The following is a 16,408-nucleotide window of genomic DNA, read 5'->3' on the forward strand; positions in this document are numbered from 1 at the left end:
GAGAATAGATCTGATAGCATAACATTTGTGAGGGGGGAATGTCTCTAACAATTGCCTTAGGTTATATAAACATTTTGGAGATATTAAAAATACTTTTAGGATTAAACAGGACCTCTTCAATCTGGGCAATGATGTATAACTTTTTTGCTGCCTTGATCTGGGCATGATAAGCTTTCTGCACAGTTTAAAAGCAGTGCAGGTCTTTGAGATTGTATGTCTGCTTCCAATCACCTTTTAATTGTTTGCTGAGCAGCCGCTGCTCTGCTGCAATCTGAAAGAACCATGGAGCAGAGGGTCAGGACCTCTGCTTCTAAGAAGATATTACAAGGGTTAAATCATTAGCTGTATTAATATTCCAATTATTAAATAAAGTGAGGTCTTCCACTAAGTTTCCCATGAGGGTCAGAGTGGAGGTGGATAGCCGCGAGGTTCAATTGGGATTGTAGTGTAGTTCCTATAGTACCCTTGCAGAACTTGCGCTTTTGGATAACATACTCTGTGGGCCTGGTGACAGACTTATTCTGAGCACCCTCACTGTGTATGTTAGCCTGTTTGCATTAGCTACCTCACAGTGCCACTAGAATCTCTTTTTTTATCAGAGAATTTGTTTTTGGTAACCTCAGAACACAACAAGCTTAATTCCTCAGACTGGTGGAAACAATGTACTGCTTTTCGCTCAGTCATTCGTGCTTGCTCATTTGGTCTCAGATAGTTACACAGAAGAAACAGTTGAGGGTGTTTACAGTAAGAATGTATTGCACAGTTGTTCTTCTAGTGTAAACTATGCGTGCTGTGACACCTATTAAAGAGTAGCAGAGATATATGATCAGCAGTACAGTCAATAAAATAGAATAGTACAGTTCTACAATTTTGCAATAGTCATGAACATATACATGAATATAAAATGCATTTATAAAATAAAGCGTATACTCCTACAATGCCTTTCTAGATGTACCTAAGTGTACCTAGTATGTGAGTAGGTGCGAAAGAGCCCAGAATCCAGCTAGGATTTAATCAAACCACATTACCTGAATAATGAGGGTGTGGGACCTCATCCTGGTCTTGAGTTGGACACCCCACAAGGGATGGTTAGACCACTGGCAGCTGGAGCGACTGCATGCAGGAGTCTCAGTGTCTCTGGTCAGTGTGTCGGCCTAGAAGTCTTTATTTCCTCTAAATACTGATAGCAAAAGGTGCTGTATTTATACAGAGAAGTATAGAGTCCCTTTGTCCCTTATGTCTGGTGTTGGCCCATGTTGGGTATGAAGATGACGTATGGGATGAACCGTTCGCGTAGATGTTTATGCAGGTAGATTCTAACCCCTGTCTGGTTTCCTAGAACTCTTATGAATATTTAATCATGCTGGATGAGCAGATTATTCGGGAAAACTCTCCTACTGTACCCAAACCACAGTTCAGATAAGGTTCAGCCCTTAGCGCCCGGTATTGTCGAGAATAGGGAACTAATGTAGGTGAAAGATTATGCCTAAATTAGGGCATCTATATCAAACATAACACCCACTCCTCATATAAATAGTCAACAATAATAAACAATGACAGCGAACTACTAATTCATACTAAGTGGTAGTGCATATAATTGTCAGTGAGTCACATAAAAACATTTTAATATCTTTTAAAGCATCTTAAAAACATTTCTAATAGGGGAAACATGTGTAGAGTCAGTATTTGAATTTGTACTCAAGCTAAAGTGTAACTGAGTTCATTTAAAGAATTTAAAACTCCTACGAGCATTTTAGAAGGCCATGCTTTCTCTAGCGATAGTGTCAATGTAGTAGGAAAATTTCCGAATTTAATCGAAATAAAAAAGGATTCTCTGAATTCTTTCCCAGCACACGATGAGCCAATTGTAGATTAAGTGTCCTGGCTGGGAGACGCAAAATCACAGACACTTGCTGTAGGGGATGGAAATTGTAATATTTCACACAGTATGTTGATGGAACACAGATGATATTCAGTTCTGCCCATAGTTGGTATATCGGCAACCGGTGCTGTTGTCGATACCCCAGTGCCCGTAGTGCTAGATATAGCGCATGTGCTGGTGTCAGCGCTAGTGGTGGCTGAACTGATGCTCACCCCAGTTGTAGCAAACGGCACCTGCGGGTTTTCAAGGAATGCATTCGTCAAGATCGGTATACGATGGGGACACAGCCAAGCATGAGACTTCGTGGTTCCAGCCTTGTGTTGAAGTCCGCAGGCGTCTCCGTCTTGAGTGTCAGATAGATGTTGAACATGCATTCTTCACTGCAAAACAGGCATCGAAGAACAGGTAAGATGCAGTCCATCCATACTGGTCTAAACAATAAGAACCAAGAAGCACTCAGTTTTCAGAGGCGAGGCACGCCCAGATGTTGTACCATGCGCACACTGTATTTACGTTCCAGTAGAGCCTTCCCCATTTCGTTCAGGATTGGGCCGTCCATTGTGTATCAGGTAAATGATGATCAGGATTCCAGCTTTTAAAAGCAGTGTCAGAGGTAAACCTCCAAAGATGCTTCCAAATATGGAGTGTAACTTTTATAGTGTACAATAGAGTGTACAATTTATACTGGGATAACTCCAAGGACTGTTTGGAAGGTGCTTTAGAAATCCTGTCCCTATGGTTGGAACCCTAGGGGTGTTCAGGTCCTTGCTCTTGGATAGCCCAAGACAGGATGTCAGTTGCACAGTATCATTTAGAAAGATCATGTGCTGTGGAATGAGGCATGCTCTAAATAGGGCCTCTGCGCCCTAGACTTTCCAGTTCCTTAAACCCCAGACTGATTTTAAGTCAATTGTGTCTTTCCATAGTTCAAAACCCTGTTCAGACTACTGGGAAAAAAAGGAAGCAGAGTAAATCGGCTTAGTGTTTGTCAACATAATTTTCAGTGCTGATGTTGGTGCAACCATATAGTAAAAAGAGGCTGGATCTGTGGTATTAAACCCTGAAAAATATGAAGATTTCTATGCAAAGGTTTGTGAACTACTTTTTGGTGGTGTTGGGCAATGGTCCCACTGATGGTACTCAAAAACATTCCTAGGTGAAATGGATTTGTGCAGGAAATGATGACCATAATGTTGGTAACAGTACAATGTGCCATAAACTGAAGAACCCTCTAACATTTCAGCATTAGAAAGTGCAGCAGTTTTCTCTAAATCAGACAACATGTTATTAACTGTTTCAGAGTCCCAATCATCAGAAAATGAACTTGAGGTAATGATATCAGTTAATGAAATTTTAAATATATGATTACGTTAAAATCAACCTTGTCCCAAACTGATGACAAGTCTCTTTGCTCACGATGTGATGATGGATGTGGCTTCGGTAGTATGTCTAGCTTTTGGGCTGTGGAACTTTGTTGAAGATAGTGTCCACTAATAAGCATACTAAAAGTTAGTTCTAAGCCAAGCCGGAAAAGAAAAAAATAATACCCCAGAAATTAACCAGAGTTCAATCCAAGGTGATACCCGGTATGTCTTTTTTAGAAAGTGAAGAAAGTTCTTTATTTGTTGCTTGAATGGTGTTTTGGCTGGCATTATTTCCGGCTCGCTTGAACCCAAAGAAAATGTATCAAAGTTCATGAAATAGCCAGAAGCAGTTCGATCAATTGTAGGAATTGCATCGGGATTAGTAGAAATGTTAGGAAAGTAGGAATGGTTTTTGAATGTCAATCTGGAATGGGCGCACAGCCTGTATGGAAGCACTATTTTGTAGTAGTATGTGGTGCAACTGGGTGAGTGGAAAACCATGTAACCACCCAATGGAGATGCCAGCAGGCTGACAAGTCCTAACAGTTACTAGAGAGACGTACTGGATACTGAAGATACCTGCTCAATTTTACTTGAAATACATTTCCCGGGTATTTATAAAAGCGCATTTCGCTTCAAGTCTACTTTCTGTATATTAAATCGGAGCAACAGACGGTCTTGGGCCCCACCGGGTCGGAAGTATCACCGGAGGAGCGACCGATTGGCTCAAACACAGCTACCTAGAGCCCTGAAGATACGCGTGATGTGATGAAACACGTGTCGGCTGGCTGTTGTTAAGCCTTGAAAATTAAATGAGGACACTAGGATTCTACCTTGTCTCTGTTATTAAAGTTGAACTAAGATCTCCCTGACCTGTTTTTTAGCTTCTTATTTTATAGGGTATTGCCTCTGAGCATTAGGTGAAACTTTCAACGGGATCACATGGTAAGCTGTGTCTTCATCCCACCCAGTGTGAGTTTTTGTAGAATGCTGGAGCTTGGCTACTGCCCATTCCTGTGCATATGTATGTTTAAGTTGAACGGGAACATGGTCGGAAAATGCAGGAAAAATTGTACTTTCTCGCCTGGTGCACTCCATTACGAATGCTGGGGGCCAATCTTGTTAGGCTAACAGGATGCCATAACCAGATGATAAGTTCTACCTCAATAAACCTTTTATTTTCCTGGGCTTGTCCCCTGTATCCGGAGCGTTATTTCATGTAACTTATGTGGGACGCTCACCCTCTTATCTGGTGTTTCCACCGTGATGTAATCATTCAAGTCTGCTGTCACCAGAAATTCCTTCATGTTCAGGTGAGCTATTTTTACTTCTGCTGCACTGTCTAGCTTCGTCAGAGCCCATTCCCCATTCAGAAGTTGTGTCCTCAGAATTCTGGGCATGTCTGATTTTTAGACCAGCAACTTTCGTTTTCTTAAATTGAGGTTTTGATTTTTGCCTATCTGGAAGTAAAAGTCTTGAGCGCTCTGCTTGTCTCTGGACTGTGTGTGTTCCTCTCTGTGTTCTGACCATCCTTCTCTCTCAGAGTTTTTCTTCGAGCCCTGAAAGGAACGAGATGAATGTGTATCAGTATCCTGATACCTGTCAGGTTTCCTAATATTATCCCTATTACTAAGGTTGTACCTCTTTTCAGAGGGCTCCTGTGGAGGAGACCTACCTCGGGACTGAGATTTGTTGTTTTTTATCATCCCACTTCTTTTTAGAAGACATAGGTGTCTGCTTAGAAGTGAGGTTTTACAGCTTTTCCCCCCAAACTATCCCTGCCTAACTCTGCATACGCAGTTTCAATTATTTTGAGTAGTTCATTCTCCTGTTCTAATGGAGAAAGCTCCCGTAGGCATTGGCGCATTGCCACTGATGCTCCTTCCCCTTTAATGTTAGGTAGTATTATGGCTGATACCTGGTCGTAGTTATTTAATAACTTTGTACCTAGGCTCAGAGCAGGCTCTGCTCCGTACTCATTTGATATTTGTCTAAATACTTCTGGTATCACTGCTAATGAAGGAATACTATGAGTTCTGGTATATATGGCAGCAAAGACTGTACCCCAAGAGGTACAATCCTCTAACTGTGGTATAATCCCCATGGGCAAGCAGATTGGTAACATTCTGTGTTTTTCAAATGGTGTAGTATTTGGGAATACTGCTTCTAACTGGGTTATTTTCTGAGCTACTCAGTAAGGAATTCGTTCACGTTTTGTGGGCAATTTCCCCATTACCATGTGTAATGTTTGTGAAGTAATTTTAGTAGCTGTGCTCTGTGTAAGAAATGTATTTGGTGTAATTACTGTTGGTTGGACCGCAAGTGTCCCCATGACGAATTGTGTCATGTTTCTGAAAAGTTTTATCAACTCTTTGTGTAGTACGAGCAATCCATTATTCGGCATTGTGTCAATGTCAGTATGTGGTGCATAGGTCGCTAATATCGGCCATTTTGCTCCTGGTCTTCCAAATGAAACGAGTCTTGCTCCTGTTCTTGAGGGTGTAGGGCACCATTAAACCAGAAAATATGTTCCTGGTAGGTACGTGGAATTTCAATCTCCTCAAACGGAGTGTAGACCGCTGGGACTTCTTCATGTATATAATAATGAAAAGTTTTTTTTATAGAATTTGCTGCCTGGGAATGTAACCCATGAATAGAACACCTCTGTTTGGAAATCTTCGGTTGTCTCTATCACGAATATTACTATACCTCCTCTGGCTAGTAAACCATGTTTGAGGAGTTTTAGTGTGAGTCTGTGTCTTACATTGGGTGCAATATGTATTGCATTGGCATCTTCCTCATCTGACTGAGGAAGGGCTTGTGTCAGTGGGTCTAATTCTCCGTTTTGTTTAGTCATTGTGTTCAGAACACGGAATAACTGTCCAAGTAATTGAAGATAAAGTGTTTTGCACAATTTTGGGAGCAAAATGTCCTTCAAGCTTGATTAACCAATAGCCAATAAATAGGATATCTCGCCTACTCAGCTGTGGCGAGGTTTGTACCCACCTACTCCAAATGACTTTGTTTTTTCTGAGTAGGGGTCTCTGAGAATAAGCATGACTGAACTACTCAGAGTCTGTTGTTAAATAAGTACCAAACCAACAATGGTGGCACCATGTATTGTAGTTCCTAAAGTCCCGCTACAGGACCTGCGCTTTTGGATAGCATATACTTTGGGCGTGCTGGCAGACTGTTTCTGAGTACCCCCACCACGTATGTTAGCCTATTTGCATTTGCTAGCTCACAGTGCCACTAGAATCTCCTTTTTATGAGAGAATTCGTTTCTGGCAACCTCAGAACACAACAATCCTGATTCCTCAGACTGGTGGAAACAATGTGCTACTTTTCGCTCAGTCATTCGTGCTTGCTCATTTGGTCTCAGATAGTTACACAGAAGAAACACTTGAGCGTGTTTACAATAATAATTTATTGCACAGTTTTTTTCTATTGTAAAATATATGTGCTGTGATATTTGTTAAACAGTAGCAGAGATATATGATCAGCAGATCAGTGAATAATAAGGAATAGTACAGTTCTACCATTTTGCTATAGTCATGAACATATACATGAATATAAAATGCATTTATAAAATAAAGCACATACTCCTACGATGCCTGTAGATGTACCTAAATATACCTAGCATCCTTCTCACCCAGGCAACGGGGTAGCAGAACAGCAGGTCAGCACAGTGAGGCAGCAGTCCAGTAGAGTGCCAGTCCTTTCAGCAGCCATTCTTCCGGGCAGAATCCACGGTTGCAGATGTGTACAGAAGAGTTGGCACCAGAGGGTCCTCAGTTTTACCTGGTGCCTACTTAGAAATAGGAGAAAGTTCTAAAGGTTTCTACTCGCAAAGGGGGGCACTTAGACCTTCCTGCGTCCCATCCAGATTGTCTGGGGTCACATTAGACCCATGTCAAACCACTTTGTGAGTGTGTTCAGGCAGGGCCTCTGTAAAGTGAAAGTGTGTTAACTCAGAGTGGCCCATCCTGCCACTCGACTTGTCTACCTGCTCCCAATTGTAAGTTAGAGCTTATTAAAAGTAATAAGGTAACTCTAATGTTATTTGATGGAAGAGGCAGGCTTTTAATAGTACAATGGAATGTAAGAGTTTTTCACTACTAGGCCATGTAAAACTTAAAAGTACATGCCATACTTTTTAAATACACTGTACCCTGCTGTCTGGGCTGTTCACTGCCTGACCTAGGGATGACTTATTTGTCTCAAAAAGCAAGGTTTGGGCTTTGCAAAAGGTTTATTTTACCAGGTCGAAATAGCACTATAAACTGCTCACACAGGCTGCAATGGCAAGCCCGAGACATGTTTAAAGGGCTACTTAAGTGGGTGGCACAATTAGTGCTGCAAGCCCACTAGTAGCATTTAATATACAGGCCCTCTGCACAGGTAGTACCAATTTACTAGGGAATTACAAATAAATGTAATATGCCAGTTGGGGTTGAGCCTACTCTACCATGTTTAAAGGAAAGCGCACAAGCACTTTAGCACTGGTTAGCAGTGGTAAAGTGTGCAGGGTCCAAAAGGCCAAGAAAAACGGGTTCAGAAAACTGGAGGGTGAAGCCAAAAAGTTTGGGGATGACCCTGCAGAAAGGGCCCTGTCCAACAGTGTTCCGGTGGCATAAATGTTGATGTTACATGTGAACTGTGGCATTACAACACACACAGTAATTTTTGTACCTAAAAGCTGCAGTCAGAAGATGTCAAATGTTTTCCACTTTAAAAATGCCTACATTTAACATTAGCTAAGAAGAGCCGTGAAACCCTGATGGCTTGTTGCTCATTAAGACTTCCCAAATATTGCACTGGAACGCCTGTCCATAAATAGAATTATAAATTGCTGCTTACTGCTTGAGACTGTAGTAGCCTTTCCATTTGTGCCCAGCCTGGTTGAAGATTACAATTATAATTTTCTTACATTGATGGAAAGACTAGAAACGTATTCATAAGAGATTTGTTATATTTAGCAAAAATGAATTCCACGGGTAAATATATTTATAAGCTAGATGTCCCCTAAAAAAAATTGTAAACGCTGGTAATTTTTACGTTATGCCTACACAGTACCCAAAACGAATTCTACATGAGTTTCTCTTCTAGAGTTGCAGTAGCTGCATTTTCCCAACCAAGGGAAAAAAGAACTCAGTTGTTCCTATCTAATAATAAATGGCCTTTAAGAGCTGCCCTCTGGCAGATCTCTGGCCGAGAGGCAGGAGAAGTTAATTACTGGAACATGCACCCTGCGGTATCACATAATATAATTGAAGAGAAGTAAACAGAAACACAACATAAGAACTACAAAGGCCTTACTGGAAATCTCAGAGTAGCATGTATATTGTAAACAGGGCTGAAATATAAAGCTAGCCCTCAATGGCTGTTGGTATCTACCAGGGAGGGTTAAATAATCAGAGGAGGTGACCCATACCTGTAACAAGAATGAGCTGCTTTTCACTACTGGGAAGTGGAGTTACCCTTTTATAATAAGCCAGTTACTGGGCGAGGAAACAAAGCTATTCAGAGTTGCAGGATGCTGATGCCATTTTGAAAGGCACACAGAATAGTTTGACTCATGTTATAGAAAATATGATAAATGTAGTATCGTGTGAAGTTGGGAAACCCACTAAAGGAAGAGGTCAGCAACTCCCACCAATAGCTGCTGAGGTATTATGGATAATTGGGACCCAGATCTCTAGAAAAACAGACCTTATTCAGACTTGGATTAGGAAAAATATTGATACTAGCCAACCTTTGTGTGGTACCATTCCACATTTTTGCCTCGCCTGTTTCTGCTGGCTGTAGACTGTGCACACTTTACCCCTTCTATCCACTGGCAAAGTGCCTCCACTCCCCCGTTTTTACATGGTGAAATTGGCATACATCTAACCTGCATATTAAACTTACCTATAAGACTCTAGTATATTGTACAAAGTGTACCCAGGGCCTGTAAGTTAAATGTCAAAAGAGGATTGAAGCACACATTGTGGCATTCAATACAGTGGCAATTTACACATGACTGTAGGCCTGCCATCTGTAACCTGGCTGTGTAAATTAGATCTCTCAAAATAACCTCTTCTGCCTCAACTAAACCTTCCTTTTCAAAATGCATATACCACCCCTATGAATGCTTTACTATTCAGACAGCAAGGTGTATGGTATTTAAAAGCAGGAAATCACTGGGATACAATTTTACATTTAATATTATTATCTCTGGTTAAAAAACATCTGCAAAGTTAATTTTTGAACTTTTTGGAATATATGACAAGGCCAACTCATTGGTGAAGTTGGATTTGTAATACTTAGTTTGGAAAGACAACTTTTATGAAATTATTTCTTCCCTGCCCAAAGCCTCTCATCCCCATTTGTATGAGCCCACTTGCCACCAAGCAGCTGAATATCTCCCTTTAAGAGGTATGAACTTGCTCCTAGAACTGAAACAAAGGCCTTGGGTGTGGGGAGGTGTTCTGTTCCTTTGGAAGGAGAACCATGTGAGCTGTGCCCAGGAACTTAATTAATTTCAAAGAGGCCTCCCCATCACAGGCAGATATGTCAAACACCTGGCTCTGCTGCATCCTTTGTCCCTCTAGTCAGTCAGCGCTGCTAGGAAGAGGTACTCGGACCCCCCGCCTGCTGCACCGTCCTGAACAAATTAATTTTCAGGCTTCAACAAAAGCGACGAATGCGCTGTGTCAGAACCCTGATTAAGTACTTTCAGACAATTTTCCCTACCATAGCGACGAACACGTCTTGGCAGTGGTATTGATTATGCTTTAATTCTAATTTTCCTCTCAAGTATTCCCCACGCACTGGAGAAAACAGCCACCACCAGAATCCCCAACTAGAGCTTGGAATCTAAACTTGATCTAATATTCCTTGAAAAGCTGTGACATGCGCCCAGCTGCACTTCATGAATGACCATCCTTGCCCTCTCCACTGGCAAGTTTCAGGAGGCTCAACTGTCCTGATGAGGATCTAAAATAATATAGATCGAAACGCCGTCGACCTTCCCAAGGAATTTCACGTGTACCATTGTATATAATTGTTTAGTGTGTTTACCCTTGTTGTGTGTGACAGTTCGTTCACTTTGATCACCTATGTCACGTCCTGCACCGTACTATTCACCTGAGCACCTGAAATATAGAGTATATATAATTTTAATATTTTGTGTCTTGATATAAGAAAAGAGTAAAAATAAAAAAACTCCTTTTTTCCTACTACCAATGCTCCCTAGCGACTTATTAAATACTCGCTAATAACCTTTTTCCTTTAAGGACCACGTAAGGCCTACTCCGAACCATTGTTCCATAAAATTATCTTGCTACCCCAGGTTCAACTGTATGGGGTTCCCTTGTATATAACAAACACCTCTAGTCAGTCAGGCACCAATCCCAATGGGCAAGGGTCTGCCCCAAAGCAGTTTTGAGTAATCACAGAGAAGTTGTTGCTCATTTCCCTGGTCACACGTCTTGGGTGGGCATAGGACTACTTCACTGTGGAAGGAAGGTTCTGCCATCTTGGTTTAGGTAGACAGGGCACTGTGGGATTGTTTGAAATATGCCACAGGAAATGCTGTAAAAGTGGGAACTTGTTTTCTATTGGTGAAGGAGGGGGCAGCAGTCACACCCCACCCACAGGCTGGTACCAGGCATAAATGTTTATACACAGTCCCCTTCCCACAATAGATTCTGGATGCGCAGAAGAACAGAAAAGTAATGGACCTGCTGTCTGTGACCTCAGAAGAGCCCTGCGGACTGGACCTGTTTTCCTTCTTGTACCTAGGACAAAGAAGGAGACTCCAAGGATCATAAGGCTGGCCTACTGTTCAAGCTACAGGGACAAAATATGCTACAAGATGTCTTTCTCAACAGACTAGTTCCAACTGGACCCTTCTGCTGGTCTCTTCAGGTGTAAGTCTTAACCCCCAGTGCTGTCCCCAAGTGCTATACGATCCTGCCAAGCCGATCTGAAGTAGGCATATTACAGCTGGGCCAAAGATTCAGGCTGATTCTGCTCTGAGGTTTACTACAGAAGCAAACCTGATTCAGTTGGACCTTGTGGAGAAGGCATCTGGCCTAGAGGCCGACATCTCCTATAGCCTTGTCCTGCTGGAAGAATTCGAGCCCCAATAAACTGACTGAGATGTAGGTCGTAATCTTTAACGGGCAAATGAGTGAATATTTTCGGACCAGCAAGGGACATTCTCTATGTGTGAAATTCAAATGTCTCCCACTCTGAGCTTTCCTGACAAAACTCACCTCCATCACCGAGACCTCATTCAATAGCTCTACGATGATGTGGAGCCATCTGTGGCCATAGCCTGCTGCCTTGCCCCACTGAGGATTTTTAACTTTCATTTCAGAGAGTAAGTCAGAATGTAAAACTTCAGAGTGGGCTGAATCTAGTCTCAGTATCCGACATGTGCTCCATCATGGTCTGCCTTAAGGTGCCTAGGTAGCGCCCAAGTGCAACCAGATGACCGTGGTTGGCACTTAACACTTTTGGCACTATTTTTACATTTAAATTTATACATTTGTAACTCTGGTTTCCCATAATGAATTATTGTGATTTTGGAGTTATTTTATTAATTACAATACTCTCTTTTTTTCAAAATTGTTTTGGGAATTTTGTTGTGTTGTGGTTTGACTTTATTACTGTTTTTGTACTCCATAAATACTTTACATATTGCCTCCAGGTTATGACTGTCTACTCTGTGATATTGCCACCAGTGGATTGAGCACAGGTTCATTTAGTAACATTAGTTATTCACTCTGACAAGGACTGTGGTTGTTAAGTGAGGTAAGTATTCACCATACTCAACTAATACTCCCAATTTCTTATGAAAAGCATAGGATTAGGTCTTCAACAATGTCTGCCTTGAAAGAACAGAAGCTTGGATCCTGCTTTGCCTTGTTCAAAAACTTTAGAAGTGCTTTCCAATAGTTAGGCCACCTGCAGTCCTAAAGACAAAAAGGACAAAGATGGGTATCTTTATGGAGAACCAGCCAACCTGCTGCAACTGGTTTATGGCTGGTCCCTTGGCAAAGAGAATGACTGAGCATGCCTTCCCTGCTCTCTTTACACTTGCCTCTTAAAATACGTCTAAGAGGAAGCACTATTGTATCTAAAAAAAAGTGTGACCTCCTATTGACCAGGAAAGGGCCCTGAACCTATCTAAGAAAGCATATGCACATTCTCATCAGGAAAGATTTCCTGGTTTGTCTCCATCAAAGCTTTTTGTTACTAGAAGTAAAGCTTCAGTGGGGCGTCATGCAGAAAATACCAGACCTTGTGGGGCCTTGCCTGACTGCAGTGCCAAGCCTTTTCCTGTTAGAGAATTTTGTGAAGCAAGAAAGTGTCAACGTGCAATGTACAGCATATCAATGGTAAAAAGCAGCAAAGTGAAGCTAGTGGTAAAGTGATGTAATCAGCTCCAGATTTCAAGCTGGTCCCACTCAGAGAATTTGTTGGCAGAAGTGAAGGTTTGAGAAGGATGCCTGACATCATTATAACTAACTATGTGGCATTCTTGCTGCTCACATAGTTGACTTGCTGCCATGCTGGGCACTGCTGACTTCTGACTGAGAGACTAAGGTAAAACTGTTGACTATGGAAGTCCTCTTGGCCATATGTGACCCTTCCCCATCACAGCCACACACTTGAATACATTAATATTGATTTTCGGGGAATTGTGTTCGCTTTCTGATTTGCTTTAAAATGTATATTTGCTCATCCCCCTATACAATTTAGGTAATTTTGGACTTGGTGTACACAATGAAGTTTTCTTCTCTTTACTAAACTGGTTCGGGAATCTTACTTATTTTTCTCCCTTGACTTTATTGTTGTTTTGGTGCATTGGACACGCTGCCTTAACCCCTTAAGTGCTGCTGACGGCCAATGGTCGTCAGCAGCGCTACCTCCCCAGTGCTGCGCACGACCATTGAACGTCCATTCAGCACTAGTTCTAATGGACAGCGCAGCACTGGGGAGAAATGTTTACACGCAGCTAAGGTGTTAAAACATATATTGCACTCTGTCCTAATGAAGGATGGGAACATTCATTCACTGTTCTGTATTATCACTTTAACTTACAAATTGATGGTCATGTTACTATCTGCTATTTTATAGACCTTGCACAGGTATTATCAGTCGATGTTTATTATGCCTTTGTATTTTGCGTCTTGATTGTTCAATGGGTGGAAACTGAACTAGGTGTTGTGATTTATGTCTCATTCTCAATTGCAACTTTTTTCTTTCTGTACCAACAGCAGTGAATACATGTTTTTTCTTTCTTTTCACATGGTTCTAAGACAAGCCAAATGATTGTGTCTTTCTTTTGAAAAATATTCTAGAAATGGGCTTTGATTAACCCTAACTGTTCCTTCAACGCACTGTGTCAATAGATATGTTTCTCTTGTCTCCTACAGACAACTTCAGCTGCCTGTCTCAGACATCATTGTATGTAATAATTCACCAAATCAATCCTTGGTCAATATTTGATAACTTTAGTGTTAATCTCAGCTGCTTTGTTCTGACTGGTTGCTATCCTCCCTATTCACTGATTGACCTCCACAGAGGAGTGATTTGGTTTCACCATGTTTCGCCATTTGTCTGCATTCTGTTCATTGTGAAATGCATTTCCTGCCGCATCCAGTCTTGGTCTTGGTCCTGCTGACAGAGAGATGACATCATAATGCCGGTGGGCAGCAAGGACATCGTAATGGAGGATGACTCAAGTATGTTGTCACTTGCCACAACAGAGGATCCAGAAGCAGAACCAGAAAGAATGAGGTGGGCCAGCGGACAGGGAGCATCTCAGAGCTCCACAAACAACATGCCTCCCCTCTCCTCGAAAAAAACATCTGACTGTCACTTCTCTGTGCACCCCATAGACCTGCCATTATTGCTCGGCTCAGATCCATGCACATTCCATACTATGCAAAACACTTATACAGTGTGTCTTTTCAAGTTCAAGACTACCATCATTTCCAAACATGGGCCACTTTTTAAGCTATCTAATTCACTAATGAAGACCACTTTTATTTTGGTGCCAGGCCAAAATTACCTACCAGTCAGACCCTGCATTGGGCCCTCAGCACCATATTGGATCTTGTCATTGGCCTTTCATCTTACACAGTGTGGGGTTGTCCCAGTTCATACATGACATCACTGGCCTGCCCAGTGGCTGCTGCTGTGTGCTCAGGCACTCACATTGACTGAAGTGGATGGCTTTGCATGCTGCATGCACTGCATCTATACTGTCTTTTATATCTGTCATGGGAAACCATCCAGAGGAGATTGTATCCCACCCTTGATCCATTAAAATGTCCTTTCTTGTGGCTTCAGGGTTGGGAACTGTGGATGAGCAGCTGGGGAGCTTTCTGGAGAGGTATGAGGATATAGGTGCACCAACAGGCTCTCTTTTTTCAGCTGAGTCTGCAACATTGAGAAATGGCTAGTGTTTGCTTATTGTGTTTATTTTCTTTAGTCGCCTCATTCGTACACTCTTACTACTGCTATGGAGAAGCCCCTCTAGATACCGGGTATGAAGTCTGACTGCACCTTGCTTGCAAACCTCCTCACTTCCAATTCCTAGCCTTTTTCCACAGAGAGGATCGTGAATTGAGAAGGAAGGGGGAAGTCATTGCATTTCACGCTTCACCCTTTTGCTGGACAGAAAGCCCGCTTTATGCAGTTTAACATAGTTACTAATTAAATGTGTTTGGTCTCTTTGCAACCTAACATAGACAATAAATATTTCAACAGACCGTATACTCCCTACACTGTAAATCTATATTATTAATAAAACAAGTATACTCAATGATATTTGGTCTTGCTTGCATGCAAAGGTAAGGAGTGGTTTGGTAGTGTAATAAATGGGAGCCCTCATTGTGGGGTGCCTTGCCTGTGTGCCATCTCTCTGTGGTGAGGTCAGAGTGTTACCTGACAGCCTCTTTACCTCTGAGGCCACATCTGTAACACAGGATGGGCACAAAGGCAATAGATATGGTCATTTGCATGGGACCACTTTGCCATGCAAATAAGGGAATACCACCTTGAGATCACATCACTGGACATTTATCTCCAGGCAATCTTTACAGTAAGTGCTGTGTAAGCTTCTGCTGCCCCTTCTGTAATACCAAAGTGCCCTCAGTGGTAGAAAATGTCAGCACACACACACACCCAATGAACTCATGGACACTTTCAATAATATGGCCTCCAATTTCTGCCCGAAGCTGCTATTTTTGCTGGTTTTATTGATGTGGGTGTACTTGTAAAGCGCACTGTGACTCCAAGGAGTATCCTGGCGCTGAAAACCGCTGGGGAACCCGTCCTGGTTTTCCCTGTGAGATGGTCCCTTTCTGGGTATCTCCAAGGTGAAACCAGGCATCCGCGGCGTCTGTGGGGGGCCGATGTAGAGATGAGGCAAGCTTAATGCCAAGAGTTGCCGAGTGTGTTCCCTGGTTAGAGTAGGCACTGAGGCGAGAATTATCGAGTCCGTTTGACCCTGGTCCACGACCCTGCCGCGTCGGGAATTGAACCCTGGTCCCGGGCCATTCTCTGTTTACGGGTCTGCCGCCTCTAACCAGTGAGCCACACCACTCCACTATCACTATACATGATGATGCCAGGTGGGTATGCATTAAAATGTTAAGGAAAAAAGGATCCTATATGTGTGAAATGTACTATAAAGTAATATGTCTATGCGGGAAAGTGCCCTTTCTGTAGGGTCAACCCCCACTATTTGCTCTAAATGCTGATGGTTATGACTCTGGGGTACCCAGAGTATTGGTTGTATAGGAGTCCTCAGGACTGCAGCATGTTTTTGTGCCACCTTGGGAGACCCAAGCAAACTACTAACAGCAGGCCTGCCATTGCAGACTGCAGGAGCAGTGCAAACGTTTCGAACTCGACTCTGCCCTCACCATATGTGGCACAGTCACTAATATATGTAAGGCACCCCTAAGGTAGGCCTCCTCATCACAGGCAGCAGGGTGCATTATATTAAAGGTGTGAACACATAAGTACAAGCCTATATGTCCCTATAGTAGCGTTCCCCTTTGGAAACTACTATAAGTGTTAGTGGGCTATAGGATAATATGGGCTGCAAAGCAGGCACTCTTGAGATTGGCAGTTCCATTATGGTACCATTACAATG

The sequence above is a fragment of the Lissotriton vulgaris genome, chromosome 8 (genome assembly GCF_964263255.1).
Source record: "Lissotriton vulgaris chromosome 8, aLisVul1.2, whole genome shotgun sequence".
NCBI lineage: Eukaryota > Metazoa > Chordata > Amphibia > Caudata > Salamandridae > Lissotriton > Lissotriton vulgaris.